At 43.5% G+C, this 21,153-nt stretch overlaps 1 protein-coding gene across 2 annotated transcripts in view; it reads left to right on the plus strand.

Annotated features, from left to right (window-relative positions):
• Window positions 1-2,222: 2,222 nt before the first annotated feature.
• The window catches only part of CEP63 (centrosomal protein 63), a 76,439-nt gene continuing 57,508 nt past the window's right edge, over window positions 2,223-21,153 (plus strand). The window contains exon 1 of one of the 2 annotated variants that reach the window (XM_072143432.1): window positions 2,223-2,368. The gene's annotated coding sequence lies outside the window, so the exon portion shown is untranslated. Of the gene's footprint in view, window positions 2,370-21,153 lie in introns of both variants that reach the window. The other variant, XM_072143433.1, reaches the window with a different exon arrangement.

Genomic DNA, 21,153 nt, shown 5'->3' on the forward strand with positions numbered 1-21,153 from the left:
AAATGATGGGTTATGTGTTTCAGATCTGTAGATCCGTCATCAGTCCTCTCCATGTGAACGCTGGCTAGGTTCTTTATACCAGTGATTTTCAACCTTTTTTGAGCCGCGGCACACTTTTTATACTTAGAAAATCCTGGGGCACACCACCAACCAAAATAGCACAAAATGACACTAAAACAGTCATAAAAGGCCTCCCTTTACTAATAAAAAGGCCCTAGCTGCCTCCCTTTACTAATAAAAAGGCCCTAGCTGCCTCCCTTTACTAATAAAAAGCCCCTGGCTGCCTCCCTTTACTAATAAAAAGCCCCTGGCGGCCTCCCTTTACTAATAAAAAGGCCCTAGATGCCTCCCTTTACTAATAAAAAGCCCCTAGCTGCCTCCCTTTACTAATAAAAAGCCCCTAGATGCCTCCCTTTACTAATAAAAAGCCCCTAGATGCCTCCCTTTACTAATAAAAAGCCCCTAGATGCCTCCCTTTACTAATAAAAAACCCCTAGCGGCCTCCCTTTACCAGAAAATCCTGGGGCACACCACCAACCAAAATAGCACAAAATGACACTAAAACAGTCATAAAAGGCCTCCCTTTACTAATAAAAAGGCCCTAGCTGCCTCCCTTTACTAATAAAAAGCCCCTGGCTGCCTCCCTTTACTAATAAAAAGCCCCTGGCTGCCTCCCTTTACTAATAAAAAGGCCCTAGCTGCCTCCCTTTACTAATAAAAAGCCCCTAGCTGCCTCCCTTTACTAATAAAAAGGCCCTAGCTGCCTCCCTTTACTAATAAAAAGCCCCTGGCTGCCTCCCTTTACTAATAAAAAGGCCCTAGCTGCCTCCCTTTACTAATAAAAAGCCCCTAGCTGCCTCCCTTTACTAATAAAAAGACCCTAGCGGCCTCCCTTTACTAATAAAAAGCCCCTAGCTGCCTCCCTTTACTAATAAAAAGGCCCTAGCAGCCTCCCTTTACTAATAAAAAGGCCCTAGCTGCCTCCCTTTACTAATAAAAAGCCCCTGGCGGCCTCCCTTTACTAATAAAAAGCCCCTAGATGCCTCCCTTTACTAATAAAAAGCCCCTGGCGGCCTCCCTTTACTAATCAAGAGCCCCTAGCAGCCTCCCTTTACTAATAAAAAGGCCCTAGCGGTCTCCCATTACAAATTAATAGGCCCTAGAGGCCCCCCTTTACTATTTAAAAGGCCCTAGAGCCCCCCTTTACTAATTAAAAGGCCCTAGAGCCCCCCCTTTACTAATTAAAAGGCCCTAGAGGCCCCCCTTTACTAATTAAAAGGCCCTAGAGGCCCCCCCTTAACAAATAAAAAGCCCCAGCCTACCTTTACTAATAAAAAAAAAAAACCCTAGCTACCTTCCTTATACAAATAATAACCCTATATACTTACCCTTGATGTCTTCTTGACGTCTCCTTCACTCCTAATGGCGATCCGCTCACCTTCTGTAGCTCCTGCACCGCGCGCCTCTGGTCACGTGACTTACGCTACCTGACGTCAGGTCGCGTCAGTCACGTGACATGGGCCGCGCGGTACAGGAGCTACAGAAGACGGGCGGATCGCCGACGTGGGACTTGAAGGTAAGTATGGGGCAGAAATACGGGTGCGCGGCGGCAGCTCGACACCGGGGCAGCCTAGTTCGGGCAACTTTCCCCCGCGGCACACTCAACCTTGTGTCGCGGCACACTAGTGTGCCGCGGCACACAGGTTGAAAATCACTGCTCTACAGGAGGGGGATGATTCAGTAAGTGTATTTAGGACACTCGGCCTCCGGTTATCTTGTGTTACATGTCCTTTAAATAAAAACCCACAAATTTATTTTATTTTGTGGAAATGACGACTTTCTTTTTTATTCTTTACAGTGAAAAGTCAATAATCCGTTTATTTTTTTTGTCTTTTTCACACAGGTAGAAGGTCCTGCACATGGCTCCAGCACATTATGTGTAATATATTTCTGTACTAAACACAAACAGCATGGCATAGATGGTAAGCTCTTGTGACCACTCATTACACTCTGCCCTCCACCTAAACCACTAGCCAATCCCCCACTGTTTCTTCAGTTATATAACTTGTCTCCCCTTATACTCTCCGTTTCCAACATTCCCTATATTGTACAGCATATACTCTTCGCCACTCCCCCTTTTTAGCGCGCCATCCTCAGTCCCACCACTAGAGCGTCCTGTACATCCCCCGGGCGCGCTCCCCAGCGGGCGCCATTTTGACCGCAATACACACATAGATATCGCTAGGTTCTGGTCGCCAGCAAAATGGCGGCATTCGCGGACACTTGCTGGATTGTTTTGAAAGCAGTTCCAGTATTTTGAACGGCGAAGATATTACCGGGAGATCACCGGCAGAGGGAGAGGAGTCAGGTATGTGCGGCGTATCGTCTACTCTACTGTATGAACAGACAGAAGGCAGGAGTGAGAAATACTGTGTATTACAAGAAACCCTCTTACTGTATCTCTGGAAGGACTATTACCCCCAGCATCCCTTATATACTGTATCTCCGGAGGGACTATTACGCCCAGCATACATTATATACTGTATCTCTGGAAGGACTATTACCACCAGCATGACTTATATACTGTATCTCTGGAAGGACTATTACCCCCAGCATGCCTTATATACTGTATCTCTGGAAGGACTATTACCCCCAGCATCCCTTATATACTGTATCTCTAGAAGGACTATTACCCCCAGCATCCCTTATATACTGTATCTCTGGAAGAACTATTACCCCCAGCATGCCTTATATACTGTATCTCTGGAAGGACTATTACCCCCAGCATGCCTTATGTACTGTATCACTGGAAGGACTATTACCCCCAGCATGCCTTATATACTGTATCTCTGGAAGGACTATTACCCCCAGCATGCCTTATATACTGTATATCTGGAAGGACTATTACCCCCAGCATACCTTAAATACTGTATCTCTGGAAGGACTATTACCCCCAGCATGCCTTATATACTGTATCACTGGAAGGACTATTACCCCCAGCATGCCTTATATACTGTATCTCTGGAAGGACTATTACCCCCAGCATACCTTATATACTGTGTTTCTGGAAGGACTATTACCCCCAGCATGCCTTATATACTGTATCTCAGGAGGGACTATTACCCCCAGCATGCCTTATATACTGTGTTTCTGGAAGGACTATTACCCCCAGCATACCTTATATACTGTATCTCAGGAGGGACTATTACCCCCAGCATGCCTTATATACTGTATATCTGGAAGGACTATTACCCCCAGCATACCTTAAATACTGTATCTCTGGAAGGACTATTACCCCCAGCATGCCTTATATACTGTATCACTGGAAGGACTATTACCCCCAGCATGCCTTATATACTGTATCTCTGGAAGGACTATTACCCCCAGCATACCTTATATACTGTGTTTCTGGAAGGACTATTACCCCCAGCATGCCTTATATACTGTATCTCAGGAGGGACTATTACCCCCAGCATGCCTTATATACTGTGTTTCTGGAAGGACTATTACCCCCAGCATACCTTATATACTGTATCTCAGGAGGGACTATTACCCCCAGCATGCCTTATATACTGTATATCTGGAAGGACTATTACCCCCAGCATACCTTAAATACTGTATCTCTGGAAGGACTATTACCCCCAGCATGCCTTATATACTGTATCACTGGAAGGACTATTACCCCCAGCATGCCTTATATACTGTATCTCTGGAAGGACTATTACCCCCAGCATACCTTATATACTGTGTTTCTGGAAGGACTATTACCCCCAGCATGCCTTATATACTGTATCTCAGGAGGGACTATTACCCCCAGCATGCCTTATATACTGTGTTTTTGGAAGGACTATTACCCCCAGAATACATTATATACTGTATCTCTGGAAGGACTATTACCCCCAACATACCTTATATACTGTATATCTGGAGGGACTATTACCCCCAACATACCTTATATACTGTGTTTTTGGAAGGACTATTACCCCCAGCATGCCTTATATACTGTATCTCTGGAAGGACTGTTACCCCCAGCATGCCTTATATACTGTATCTCTGGAGGGACTATTACCCCCAGCATGCCTTATATACTGTATCTCTGGAAGGACTATTACCCCCAGCATACCTTATATACTGTATCTCTGGAAGGACTGTTACCCCCAGCATGCCTTATATACTGTATCTCTGGAGGGACTATTACCCCCAGCATGCCTTATATACTGTATCTCTGGAGGGACTATTACCCCCAGCATACCTTATATACTGTATCTCTGGAAGGACTATTACCCCCAGCATGCCTTATACTTTGTATCTCTGGAAGGACTATTACCCCCAGCATACCTTATATACTGTATCTCTGGAAGGACTATTACCCCCAGCATACCTTATATACTGTGTTTTTGGAAGGACTATTACCCCCAGCATACCTTGTATACTGTATCTCTGGAGGGACTATTACCCCCAGCATGCCTTATATACTGTATCTCTGGAAGGACTATTACCCCCAGCATACCTTATATACTGTATCTCTGGAGGGACTATTACCCCCAGCATGCCTTATATACTGTATTTCAGGAGGGACTATTACCCCCAGCATACCTTATATACTGTATCTCTGGAAGGACTATTACCCCCAGCATGCCTTATATACTGTATCTCTGGAAGGACTATTACCCCCAGCATACCTTATATACTGTATCTCTGGAGGGACTATTACCCCCAGCATGCCTTATATACTGTATATTTGGAAGGACTATTACCCCCAGCATACATTATATACTGTATCTCAGGAGGGACTATTACCCCCAGCATGCCTTATATACTGTGTTTCTGGAAGGACTATTACCCCCAGCATGCCTTATATACTGTATCTCTGGAAGGATTATTACCCCCAGCATGCCTTATATACTGTATCTCAGGAAGGACTATTACCCCCAGCATACCTTATATACTGTGTTTCTGGAAGGACTATTACCCCCAGCATACCTTATATACTGTGTTTCTGGAAGGACTATTACCCCCAGCATGCCTTATATACTGTGTTTCTGGAAGGACTATTACCCCCAGCATACATTATATACTGTATCTCTGGAAGGACTATTACCCCCAACATACCTTATATACTGTGTTTTTGGAAGGATTATTACCCCCAGCATGCCTTATATACTGTATCTCTGGAAGGACTATTACCCCCAGCATACCTTATATACTGTATCTCTGGAAGGACTATTACCCCCAGCATACCTTATATACTGTGTTTCTGGAAGGACTATTACCCCCAGCATACCTTATATACTGTGTTTCTGGAAGGACTATTACCCCCAGCATGCCTTATATACTGTGTTTCTGGAAGGACTATTACCCCCAGCATACATTATATACTGTATCTCTGGAAGGACTATTACCCCCAACATACCTTATATACTGTGTTTTTGGAAGGATTATTACCCCCAGCATGCCTTATATACTGTATCTCTGGAAGGACTATTACCCCCAGCATGCCTTATATACTGTATCTCTGGAAGGACTATTACCCCCAACATACCTTATATACTGTGTTTCTGGAAGGACTATTACCCCCAGCATGCCTTATATACTGTATCTCAGGAGGGACTATTACCCCCAGCATGCCTTATATACTATATCTCTGGAAGGACTATTACCCCCAGCATGTCTTATATACTGTATCTCTGGAAGGACTATTACCCCCAGCATACCTTATATACTGTATCTCTGGAAGGACTATTACCCCCAGCATGTCTTATATACTGTATCTCTGGAAGGACTATTACCCCCAGCATACCTTATATACTGTATCTCTGGAAGGACTATTACCCCCAGCATGCCTTATATACTGTGTTTCTGGAAGGACTATTACCCCCAGCATGTCTTATATACTGTATCTCTGGAAGGACCATTACCCCCAGCATACCTTATATACTGTATCTCTGGAAGGACTATTACCCCCAGCATACCTTATATACTGTATCTCTGGAAGGACTATTACCCCCAGCATACCTTATATACTGTATCTCTGGAAGGACTATTACCCCCAGCATACCTTATACACCGTATCTCTAGAAGGACTATTACCCCCAGCATGCCTTATATACTGTATCTCTAGAAAGACTATTACCCCCAGCATGCCTTATATACTGTATCTCTGGAGGGACTATTACCCCCAGCATGCCTTATATACTGTATCTCTGGAGGGACTATTGCCCCCAGCATGCCTTATATACTGTATCTCTGGAGGGACTATTACCCCCAGCATGCCTTATATACTGTAAATCTGGAAGGACTATTACCCCCTGCATGCCTTATATACTGTATCTCTGGAAGGGCTATTACCCCCAGCATACCTTATATACTGTATCTCTGGAGGGACTGTTACCCCCAGCATGCCTTATATACTGTATATCTGGAAGGACTATTACCCCCAGCATACATTATATACTGTATCTCAGGAGGGACTATTACCCCCAGCATGCCTTATATACTGTGTTTCTGGAAGGACTATTACCCCCAGCATGCCTTATATACTGTATCTCTGGAAGGATTATTACCCCCAGCATGCCTTATATACTGTATCTCAGGAAGGACTATTACCCCCAGCATACCTTATATACTGTGTTTCTGGAAGGACTATTACCCCCAGCATACCTTATATACTGTGTTTCTGGAAGGACTATTACCCCCAGCATGCCTTATATACTGTGTTTCTGGAAGGACTATTACCCCCAGCATACATTATATACTGTATCTCTGGAAGGACTATTACCCCCAACATACCTTATATACTGTGTTTTTGGAAGGATTATTACCCCCAGCATGCCTTATATACTGTATCTCTGGAAGGACTATTACCCCCAGCATACCTTATATACTGTATCTCTGGAAGGACTATTACCCCCAGCATACCTTATATACTGTGTTTCTGGAAGGACTATTACCCCCAGCATACCTTATATACTGTGTTTCTGGAAGGACTATTACCCCCAGCATGCCTTATATACTGTGTTTCTGGAAGGACTATTACCCCCAGCATACATTATATACTGTATCTCTGGAAGGACTATTACCCCCAACATACCTTATATACTGTGTTTTTGGAAGGATTATTACCCCCAGCATGCCTTATATACTGTATCTCTGGAAGGACTATTACCCCCAGCATGCCTTATATACTGTATCTCTGGAAGGACTATTACCCCCAACATACCTTATATACTGTGTTTCTGGAAGGACTATTACCCCCAGCATGCCTTATATACTGTATCTCAGGAGGGACTATTACCCCCAGCATGCCTTATATACTATATCTCTGGAAGGACTATTACCCCCAGCATGTCTTATATACTGTATCTCTGGAAGGACTATTACCCCCAGCATACCTTATATACTGTATCTCTGGAAGGACTATTACCCCCAGCATGTCTTATATACTGTATCTCTGGAAGGACTATTACCCCCAGCATACCTTATATACTGTATCTCTGGAAGGACTATTACCCCCAGCATGCCTTATATACTGTGTTTCTGGAAGGACTATTACCCCCAGCATGTCTTATATACTGTATCTCTGGAAGGACCATTACCCCCAGCATACCTTATATACTGTATCTCTGGAAGGACTATTACCCCCAGCATACCTTATATACTGTATCTCTGGAAGGACTATTACCCCCAGCATACCTTATATACTGTATCTCTGGAAGGACTATTACCCCCAGCATACCTTATACACCGTATCTCTAGAAGGACTATTACCCCCAGCATGCCTTATATACTGTATCTCTAGAAAGACTATTACCCCCAGCATGCCTTATATACTGTATCTCTGGAGGGACTATTACCCCCAGCATGCCTTATATACTGTATCTCTGGAGGGACTATTGCCCCCAGCATGCCTTATATACTGTATCTCTGGAGGGACTATTACCCCCAGCATGCCTTATATACTGTAAATCTGGAAGGACTATTACCCCCTGCATGCCTTATATACTGTATCTCTGGAAGGGCTATTACCCCCAGCATACCTTATATACTGTATCTCTGGAGGGACTGTTACCCCCAGCATGCCTTATATACTGTATATCTGGAAGGACTATTACCCCCAGCATACATTATATACTGTATCTCTGGAGGGACTATTACCCCCAGCATGCCTTATATACTGTATATCTGGAAGGACTATTACCCCCAGCATGCCTTATATACTGTATCTCTGGAGGGACTGTTACCCCCAGCATGCCTTATACACTGTATCTCTGGAAGGACTATTACCCCCAGCATGCCTTATATACTGTATCTCTAGAAGGACTATTACCCCCAGCATGCCTTATATACTGTATCTCTGGAAGGACTATTACCCCCAGCATGCCTTATATACTGTGTTTCTGCGAGGACTATTACCCCCAGCATGCCTTATATACTGTATCTCTGGAAGGACTATTACCCCCAGCATGCCTTATTTACTGTATCTCTGGAGGGACTATTACCCCCAGCATGCCTTATATACTGTATCTCTGGAAGGACTATTACCCCCAACATACCTTATATACTGTGTTTTTGGAAGGACTATTACCCCCAGCATGCCTTATATACTGTATCTCTGGAAGGACTATTACCCCCAGCATGCCTTATATACTGTGTTTCTGGAAGGACTATTACCCCCAGCATGCCTTATATACTGTATCTCTGGAAGGACTATTACCCCCAGCATGCCTTATATACTGTATCTCTGGAAGGACTATTACCCCCAACATACCTTATATACTGTATCTCTGGAAGGACTATTACCCCAGCATACCTTATATACTGTATCACTGGAAGGACTATTACCCCCAGCATGCCTTATATACTGTATCACTGGAAGGACTATTACCCCCAGCATGCCTTATATACTGTATCACTGGAAGGACTATTACCCCCAGCATGCTTTATGTACTATATCTCTGGAAGGACTATTACCCCCAGCATGCCTTATATACTGTATCTCTTGAAGGACTATTACCCCCAGCATACCTTATATACTGTATCTCTGGAAGGACTATTACCCCCAGCATACCTTATATACTGTATCTCTGGAGGGACTATTACCCCCAGCATGCCTTATATACTGTATCTCTGGAAGGATTATTACCCCCAGCATACCTTATATACTGTATCTCTGGAAGGACTATTACCCCCAGCATGCCTTATATACTATATCTCTAGTCTAGATGGACTATTACCCCCAGCATGCCTTATATACTGTATCTCTGGAAGGACTATTACCCCCAGCATGCCTTATATACTGTATCTCTGGAAGGACTATTTCCCCTAGCATACCGTATGTACTATATCTCTAGAAAGACTATTACCCCCAGCATGCCTTATATACTGTATCTCTGGAGGGACTATTACCCCCAGCATGCCTTATATACTGTATCTCTGGAGGGACTATTGCCCCCAGCATGCCTTATATACTGTATCTCTGGAGGGACTATTACCCCCAGCATGCCTTATATACTGTAAATCTGGAAGGACTATTACCCCCTGCATGCCTTATATACTGTATCTCTGGAAGGGCTATTACCCCCAGCATGCCTTATATACTGTATCTCTGGAGGGACTGTTACCCCCAGCATGCCTTATATACTGTATATCTGGAAGGACTATTACCCCCAGCATACATTATATACTGTATCTCTGGAGGGACTATTACCCCCAGCATGCCTTATATACTGTATATCTGGAAGGACTATTACCCCCAGCATGCCTTATACACTGTATCTCTGGAAGGACTATTACCCCCAGCATGCCTTATATACTGTATCTCTAGAAGGACTATTACCCCCAGCATGCCTTATATACTGTATCTCTGGAAGGACTATTACCCCCAGCATGCCTTATATACTGTGTTTCTGCGAGGACTATTACCCCCAGCATGCCTTATATACTGTATCTCTGGAAGGACTATTACCCCCAGCATGCCTTATTTACTGTATCTCTGGAGGGACTATTACCCCCAGCATGCCTTATATACTGTATCTCTGGAAGGACTATTACCCCCAACATACCTTATATACTGTGTTTTTGGAAGGACTATTACCCCCAGCATGCCTTATATACTGTATCTCGGGAGGGACTATTACCCCCAGCATGCCTTATATACTGTGTTTCTGGAAGGACTATTACCCCCAGCATGCCTTATATACTGTATCTCTGGAAGGACTATTACCCCCAGCATGCCTTATATACTGTATCTCTGGAAGGACTATTACCCCCAACATACCTTATATACTGTATCTCTGGAAGGACTATTACCCCCAGCATACCTTATATACTGTATCACTGGAAGGACTATTACCCCCAGCATGCCTTATATACTGTATCACTGGAAGGACTATTACCCCCAGCATGCCTTATATACTGTATCACTGGAAGGACTATTACCCCCAGCATGCTTTATGTACTATATCTCTGGAAGGACTATTACCCCCAGCATGCCTTATATACTGTATCTCTTGAAGGACTATTACCCCCAGCATACCTTATATACTGTGTTTTTGGAAGGACTATTACCCCCAGCATACCTTATATACTGTATCTCTGGAAGGACTATTACCCCCAGCATACCTTATATACTGTATCTCTGGAGGGACTATTACCCCCAGCATGCCTTATATACTGTATCTCTGGAAGGATTATTACCCCCAGCATACCTTATATACTGTATCTCTGGAAGGACTATTACCCCCAGCATGCCTTATATACTATATCTCTAGTCTAGATGGACTATTACCCCCAGCATGCCTTATATACTGTATCTCTGGAAGGACTATTACCCCCAGCATGCCTTATATACTGTGTTTCTGCGAGGACTATTACCCCCAGCATGCCTTATATACTGTATCTCTGGAAGGACTATTACCCCCAGCATGCCTTATATACTGTATCACTGGAAGGACTATTACCTCCAGCATGCCTTATATACTGTATCTCTGGAAGGACTATTACCCCCAGCATACCTTATATACTGTGTTTCTGGAAGGACTATTACCCCCAGCATGCCTTATATACTGTATCTCAGGAGGGACTATTACCCCCAGCATGCCTTATATACTGTGTTTCTGGAAGGACTATTACCCCCAGCATACCTTATATACTGTATCTCAGGAGGGACTATTACCCCCAGCATGCCTTATATACTGTATCTCTGGAAGGACTATTACCCCCAGCATGCCTTATATACTGTGTTTTTGGAAGGACTATTACCCCCAGAATACATTATATACTGTATCTCTGGAAGGACTATTACCCCCAACATACCTTATATACTGTATATCTGGAGGGACTATTACCCCCAACATACCTTATATACTGTGTTTTTGGAAGGACTATTACCCCCAGCATGCCTTATATACTGTATCTCTGGAAGGACTGTTACCCCCAGCATGCCTTATATACTGTATCTCTGGAGGGACTATTACCCCCAGCATACCTTATATACTGTATCTCTGGAGGGACTATTACCCCCAGCATACCTTATATACTGTATCTCTGGAAGGACTATTACCCCCAGCATGCCTTATACTTTGTATCTCTGGAAGGACTATTACCCCCAGCATACCTTATATACTGTGTTTTTGGAAGGACTATTACCCCCAGCATACCTTGTATACTGTATCTCTGGAGGGACTATTACCCCCAGCATACCTTATATACTGTATCTCTGGAGGGACTATTACCCCCAGCATGCCTTATATACTGTATTTCAGGAGGGACTATTACCCCCAGCATGCCTTATATACTGTATCTCTGGAAGGACTATTACCCCCAGCATGCCTTATATACTGTATCTCTGGAAGGACTATTACCCCCAGCATACCTTATATACTGTATATCTGGAAGGACTATTACCCCCAGCATGCCTTATATACTGTATCTCTGGAAGGACTATTACCCCCAGCATGCCTTATATACTGTATCTCTGGAAGGACTATTACCCCCAGCATACCTTATATACTGTATCTCTGGAGGGACTATTACCCCCAGCATGCCTTATATACTGTATATTTGGAAGGACTATTACCCCCAGCATACATTATATACTGTATCTCAGGAGGGACTATTACCCCCAGCATGCCTTATATACTGTGTTTCTGGAAGGACTATTACCCCCAGCATGCCTTATATACTGTATCTCAGGAAGGACTATTACCCCCAGCATACCTTATATACTGTGTTTCTGGAAGGACTATTACCCCCAGCATACATTATATACTGTATCTTTGGAAGGACTATTACCCCCAGCATGCCTTATATACTGTATCTCAGGAAGGACTATTACCCCCAGCATACCTTATATACTGTGTTTCTGGAAGGACTATTACCCCCAGCATACATTATATACTGTATCTTTGGAAGGACTATTACCCCCAGCATGCCTTATATACTGTATCTCAGGAAGGACTATTACCCCCAGCATGCCTTATATACTGTATCTCAGGAAGGACTATTACCCCCAGCATACCTTATATACTGTGTTTCTGGAAGGACTATTACCCCCAGCATACATTATATACTGTATCTTTGGAAGGACTATTACCCCCAGCATGCCTTATATACTGTATCTCTGGAAGGACTATTACCCCCAGCATGCCTTATATACTGTATCTCTGGAAGGACTATTACCCCCAACATACCTTATATACTGTGTTTCTGGAAGGACTATTACCCCCAGCATGCCTTATATACTGTATCTCAGGAGGGACTATTACCCCCAGCATGCCTTATATACTATATCTCTGGAAGGACTATTACCCCCAGCATGTCTTATATACTGTATCTCTGGAAGGACTATTACCCCCAGCATACCTTATATACTGTATCTCTGGAAGGACTATTACCCCCAGCATGTCTTATATACTGTATCTCTGGAAGGACTATTACCCCCAGCATACCTTATATACTGTATCTCTGGAAGGACTATTACCCCCAGCATGCCTTATATACTGTGTTTCTGGAAGGACTATTACCCCCAGCATGTCTTATATACTGTATCTCTGGAAGGACTATTACCCCCAGCATACCTTATATACTGTGTTTCTGGAGGGACTATTACCCCCAGCATACCTTATATACTGTATCTCTGGAAGGACTATTACCCCCAGCATACCTTATATACTGTATCTCTGGAAGGACTATTACCCCCAGCATACCTTATATACTGTATCTCTGGAAGGACTATTACCCCCAGCATACCTTATACACCGTATCTCTAGAAGGACTATTACCCCCAGCATGCCTTATATACTGTATCTCTAGAAAGACTATTACCCCCAGCATGCCTTATATACTGTATCTCTGGAGGGACTATTACCCCCAGCATGCCTTATATACTGTATCTCTGGAGGGACTATTGCCCCCAGCATGCCTTATATACTGTATCTCTGGAGGGACTATTACCCCCAGCATGCCTTATATACTGTAAATCTGGAAGGACTATTACCCCCTGCATGCCTTATATACTGTATCTCTGGAAGGGCTATTACCCCCAGCATACCTTATATACTGTATCTCTGGAGGGACTGTTACCCCCAGCATGCCTTATATACTGTATATCTGGAAGGACTATTACCCCCAGCATACATTATATACTGTATCTCTGGAGGGACTATTACCCCCAGCATGCCTTATATACTGTATATCTGGAAGGACTATTACCCCCAGCATGCCTTATATACTGTATCTCTGGAGGGACTGTTACCCCCAGCATGCCTTATACACTGTATCTCTGGAAGGACTATTACCCCCAGCATGCCTTATATACTGTATCTCTAGAAGGACTATTACCCCCAGCATGCCTTATATACTGTATCTCTGGAAGGACTATTACCCCCAGCATGCCTTATATACTGTGTTTCTGCGAGGACTATTACCCCCAGCATGCCTTATATACTGTATCTCTGGAAGGACTATTACCCCCAGCATGCCTTATTTACTGTATCTCTGGAGGGACTATTACCCCCAGCATGCCTTATATACTGTATCTCTGGAAGGACTATTACCCCCAACATACCTTATATACTGTGTTTTTGGAAGGACTATTACCCCCAGCATGCCTTATATACTGTATCTCTGGAAGGACTATTACCCCCAGCATGCCTTATATACTGTGTTTCTGGAAGGACTATTACCCCCAGCATGCCTTATATACTGTATCTCTGGAAGGACTATTACCCCCAGCATGCCTTATATACTGTATCTCTGGAAGGACTATTACCCCCAACATACCTTATATACTGTATCTCTGGAAGGACTATTACCCCAGCATACCTTATATACTGTATCACTGGAAGGACTATTACCCCCAGCATGCCTTATATACTGTATCACTGGAAGGACTATTACCCCCAGCATGCCTTATATACTGTATCACTGGAAGGACTATTACCCCCAGCATGCTTTATGTACTATATCTCTGGAAGGACTATTACCCCCAGCATGCCTTATATACTGTATCTCTTGAAGGACTATTACCCCCAGCATACCTTATATACTGTATCTCTGGAAGGACTATTACCCCCAGCATACCTTATATACTGTATCTCTGGAGGGACTATTACCCCCAGCATGCCTTATATACTGTATCTCTGGAAGGATTATTACCCCCAGCATACCTTATATACTGTATCTCTGGAAGGACTATTACCCCCAGCATGCCTTATATACTATATCTCTAGTCTAGATGGACTATTACCCCCAGCATGCCTTATATACTGTATCTCTGGAAGGACTATTACCCCCAGCATGCCTTATATACTGTATCTCTGGAAGGACTATTTCCCCTAGCATACCGTATGTACTATATCTCTAGAAAGACTATTACCCCCAGCATGCCTTATATACTGTATCTCTGGAGGGACTATTACCCCCAGCATGCCTTATATACTGTATCTCTGGAGGGACTATTGCCCCCAGCATGCCTTATATACTGTATCTCTGGAGGGACTATTACCCCCAGCATGCCTTATATACTGTAAATCTGGAAGGACTATTACCCCCTGCATGCCTTATATACTGTATCTCTGGAAGGGCTATTACCCCCAGCATGCCTTATATACTGTATCTCTGGAGGGACTGTTACCCCCAGCATGCCTTATATACTGTATATCTGGAAGGACTATTACCCCCAGCATACATTATATACTGTATCTCTGGAGGGACTATTACCCCCAGCATGCCTTATATACTGTATATCTGGAAGGACTATTACCCCCAGCATGCCTTATACACTGTATCTCTGGAAGGACTATTACCCCCAGCATGCCTTATATACTGTATCTCTAGAAGGACTATTACCCCCAGCATGCCTTATATACTGTATCTCTGGAAGGACTATTACCCCCAGCATGCCTTATATACTGTGTTTCTGCGAGGACTATTACCCCCAGCATGCCTTATATACTGTATCTCTGGAAGGACTATTACCCCCAGCATGCCTTATTTACTGTATCTCTGGAGGGACTATTACCCCCAGCATGCCTTATATACTGTATCTCTGGAAGGACTATTACCCCCAACATACCTTATATACTGTGTTTTTGGAAGGACTATTACCCCCAGCATGCCTTATATACTGTATCTCGGGAGGGACTATTACCCCCAGCATGCCTTATATACTGTGTTTCTGGAAGGACTATTACCCCCAGCATGCCTTATATACTGTATCTCTGGAAGGACTATTACCCCCAGCATGCCTTATATACTGTATCTTTGGAAGGACTATTACCCCCAACATACCTTATATACTGTATCTCTGGAAGGACTATTACCCCCAGCATACCTTATATACTGTATCACTGGAAGGACTATTACCCCCAGCATGCCTTATATACTGTATCACTGGAAGGACTATTACCCCCAGCATGCCTTATATACTGTATCACTGGAAGGACTATTACCCCCAGCATGCTTTATGTACTATATCTCTGGAAGGACTATTACCCCCAGCATGCCTTATATACTGTATCTCTTGAAGGACTATTACCCCCAGCATACCTTATATACTGTGTTTTTGGAAGGACTATTACCCCCAGCATACCTTATATACTGTATCTCTGGAAGGACTATTACCCCCAGCATACCTTATATACTGTATCTCTGGAGGGACTATTACCCCCAGCATGCCTTATATACTGTATCTCTGGAAGGATTATTACCCCCAGCATACCTTATATACTGTATCTCTGGAAGGACTATTACCCCCAGCATGCCTTATATACTATATCTCTAGTCTAGATGGACTATTACCCCCAGCATGCCTTATATACTGTATCTCTGGAAGGACTATTACCCCCAGCATGCCTTATATACTGTGTTTCTGCGAGGACTATTACCCCCAGCATGCCTTATATACTGTATCTCTGGAAGGACTATTACCCCCAGCATGCCTTATATACTGTATCACTGGAAGGACTATTACCCCCAGCATGCCTTATATACTGTATCTCTGGAAGGACTATTACCCCCAGCATACCTTATATACTGTGTTTCTGGAAGGACTATTACCCCCAGCATGCCTTATATACTGTATCTCAGGAGGGACTATTACCCCCAGCATGCCTTATATACTGTGTTTCTGGAAGGACTATTACCCCCAGCATACCTTATATACTGTATCTCAGGAGGGACTATTACCCCCAGCATGCCTTATATACTGTATCTCTGGAAGGACTATTACCCCCAGCATGCCTTATATACTGTGTTTTTGGAAGGACTATTACCCCCAGAATACATTATATACTGTATCTCTGGAAGGACTATTACCCCCAACATACCTTATATACTGTATATCTGGAGGGACTATTACCCCCAACATACCTTATATACTGTGTTTTTGGAAGGACTATTACCCCCAGCATGCCTTATATACTGTATCTCTGGAAGGACTGTTACCCCCAGCATGCCTTATATACTGTATCTCTGGAGGGACTATTACCCCCAGCATACCTTATATACTGTATCTCTGGAGGGACTATTACCCCCAGCATACCTTATATACTGTATCTCTGGAAGGACTATTACCCCCAGCATGCCTTATACTTTGTATCTCTGGAAGGACTATTACCCCCAGCATACCTTATATACTGTGTTTTTGGAAGGACTATTACCCCCAGCATACCTTGTATACTGTATCTCTGGAGGGACTATTACCCCCAGCATACCTTATATACTGTATCTCTGGAGGGACTATTACCCCCAGCATGCCTTATATACTGTATTTCAGGAGGGACTATTACCCCCAGCATGCCTTATATACTGTATCTCTGGAAGGACTATTACCCCCAGCATGCCTTATATACTGTATCTCTGGAAGGACTATTACCCCCAGCATACCTTATATACTGTATATCTGGAAGGACTATTACCCCCAGCATGCCTTATATACTGTATCTCTGGAAGGACTATTACCCCCAGCATGCCTTATATACTGTATCTCTGGAAGGACTATTACCCCCAGCATACCTTATATACTGTATCTCTGGAGGGACTATTACCCCCAGCATGCCTTATATACTGTATATTTGGAAGGACTATTACCCCCAGCATACATTATATACTGTATCTCAGGAGGGACTATTACCCCCAGCATGCCTTATATACTGTGTTTCTGGAAGGACTATTACCCCCAGCATGCCTTATATACTGTATCTCAGGAAGGACTATTACCCCCAGCATACCTTATATACTGTGTTTCTGGAAGGACTATTACCCCCAGCATACATTATATACTGTATCTTTGGAAGGACTATTACCCCCAGCATGCCTTATATACTGTATCTCAGGAAGGACTATTACCCCCAGCATGCCTTATATACTGTATCTCTGGAAGGACTATTACCCCCAGCATACCTTATATACTGTGTTTCTGGAAGGACTATTACCCCCAGCATACCTTATATACTGTGTTTCTGGAAGGACTATTACCCCCAGCATGCCTTATATACTGTGTTTCTGGAAGGACTATTACCCCCAGCATACATTATATACTGTATCTTTGGAAGGACTATTACCCCCAACATACCTTATATACTATATCTCTAGTCTAGATGGACTATTACCCCCAGCATGCCTTATATACTGTATCTCTGGAAGGACTATTACCCCCAGCATGCCTTATATACTGTGTTTCTGCGAGGACTATTACCCCCAGCATGCCTTATATACTGTATCTCTGGAAGGACTATTACCCCCAGCATGCCTTATATACTGTATATCTGGAAGGACTATTACCCCCTGCATGCCTTATATACTGTATCTCTGGAGGGACTATTACCCCCAGCATGCCTTATATACTGTATCTCTGGAGGGACTATTACCCCCAGCATCCCTTTTATACTGTATCTCTAGAAGGACTATTACCCCCAGCATGACTTATATACTGTGTTTTTGGAAGGACTATTACCCTCAGCATGCCTTATATACTGTATCTCTGGAAGGACTATTACCCCCAGCATGCCTTATATACTGTATATCTGGAAGGACTATTACCCCCAGCATGCCTTATATACTGTATCTCTGGAGGGACTATTACCCCCAGCATGCCTTATATACTGTATCTCTGGAGGGACTATTACCCCCAGCATCCCTTATATACTGTATCTCTGGAGGGACTATTACCCCCAGCATGCCTTATATACTGTATCTCTGGAAGGACTATTACCCCCAGCATGCCTTATATACTGTATCTCAGGAGGGACTATTACCCCCAGCATGCCTTATATACTGTGTTTCTGGAAGGACTATTACCCCTAGCATGCTTTATGTACTGTATCTCTGGAAGGACTATTACCCCCAGCATGCCTTATATACTGTATCTCAGGAGGGACTATTACCCCCAGCATTCCTTATATACTGTATCTCTGGAGGGACTATTACCCCCATTATACCTTATATACTGTGTTTCTGGAAGGACTATTACCCCCAGCATGCCTTATATACTGTATATCTGGAAGGACTATTACCCCCAGCATACCTTATATACTGTATCTCTGGAGGGACTATTACCCCCAGCATACCTTATCTACTGTATCTCTGGAGGGACTATTACCCCCAACATACCTTATATACTGTGTTTTTGGAAGGACTATTACCCCCAGCATCCCTTATATACTGTATCTCTGGAAGGACTATTACCCCCAGCATACCTTATATACTGTATCTCTGGAAGGACTATTACCCCCAGCATGCCTTATATACTGTATCTCTGGAAGGACTATTACGCCCAGCATCCCTTATATACTGTATCTCTGGAAGGACTATTACCCCCAGCATACCTTATATACTGTATCTCTGGAAGGATTAATACCCCCAGCATACCTTATATACTGTATCTCTTAAAGAACTTTTACCCCCAGCATACCTTATATACTGTATCTCCGGAAGGACTATTACCCCCAGCATGCCTTATATACTGTATCTCTGGAAGGACTATTACCCCCAGCATACCTTATATAATGTATCTCTGGAAGGACTATTACCCCCAGCATACCTTATATACTGTATCTCTGGAAGGACTATTACCCCCAGCATACCTTATATACTGTATCTCTGGAAGGACTATTACCCCCAGCATGCCTTATATAATGTATCTCTGGAGGGACTATTACCCCCAGCATGCCTTATATACTGTATCTCTGGAAGGACTATTACCCCCAGCATGCCTTATATACTGTATCTCTGGAAGGACTATTACCCCCAGCATGCCTTATATACTGTATCTCTGGAAGGACTATTACCCCCAGCATGCCTTATATACTGTATCTCTGGAAGGACTATTACCCCCAGCATGCCTTATATACTGTATCTCTGGAAGGACTGTTACCCCCAGCATACCTTATATACTGTATCTCTGGAAGGACTATTACCCCCAGCATGCCTTATATACTGTGTTTCTGGAAGGACTATTACCCCCAGCATACCTTGTATACTGTATCTCTGGAAGGACTATTACCCCCAGCATCCCTTATATACTCTATATCTGGAAGGACTATTACCCTCAGCATGCCTTGTATACTGTATCTTTGGAAGGACTATTACCCCCAGCATACCTTATATACTGTATCTCTGGAGGGACTATTACCCCCAGCATGCCTTATATACTGTATCTCAGGAGGGACTATTACCCCCAGCATGCCTTATATACTGTATCTCTGGAGGGACTATTACCCCCAGCATGCCTTATATACTGTGTTTCTGGAAGGACTATTACCCCCAGCATACCTTGTATACTGTATTTCTAGAAGGACTATTACCCCCAGCATGCCTTATATACTGTATCTCTGGAAGGATTATTACCCCAAGCATACCTTATATACTGTATCTCTGGAGGGACTATTACCCCCAGCATACCTTATATACTGTATCTCTGGAGGGACTATTACCCCCAGCATACCTTATATACTGTATCTCAGGAGGGACTATTACCCCCAGCATGCCTTATATACTGTGTTTCTGGAAGGACTATTACCCCCAGCATGCCTTATATACTGTATCTCTGGAGGGACTATTACCCCCAGCATGCCTTATATACTGTATCTCAGGAGGGACTATTACCCCCAGCATGCCTTATGTACTGTATCTAAGGAGGGACTATTACCCCCAGCATGCCTTATATACTGTGTTTCTGGAAGGACTATTACCCCCAGCATGCCTTATATACTGTGTTTCTAGAAGGACTATTACCCCCAGCATGCCTTATGTATTGTCTTTCTAGAAGGACTATTACCCCCAGCATGCCTTATATACTGTATATCTGGAAGGACTATTACCCCCAGCATGCCTTATATACTGTATCTCTGGAGGGACTATTACCCCCAACATACCTTATAAACTGTATCTCTGGAAGGACTATTACCCCCAGCATGCCTTATATACTGTATCTCTGGAGGGACTATTACCCCCAGCATGCCTTATATACTGTATCTCTGGAAGGACTATTACCCCCAGCATGCCTTATATACTGTATCTCTGGAAGGGCTATTACCCCCAGCATGCCTTATATACTGTATCTCAGGAGGGACTATTACCCCCAGCATTCCTTATATACTGTATCTCTGGAGGGACTATTACCCCCATTATACCTTGTATACTGTGTTTCTGGAA

The sequence above is a fragment of the Engystomops pustulosus genome, chromosome 3 (genome assembly GCF_040894005.1).
Source record: "Engystomops pustulosus chromosome 3, aEngPut4.maternal, whole genome shotgun sequence".
NCBI lineage: Eukaryota > Metazoa > Chordata > Amphibia > Anura > Leptodactylidae > Engystomops > Engystomops pustulosus.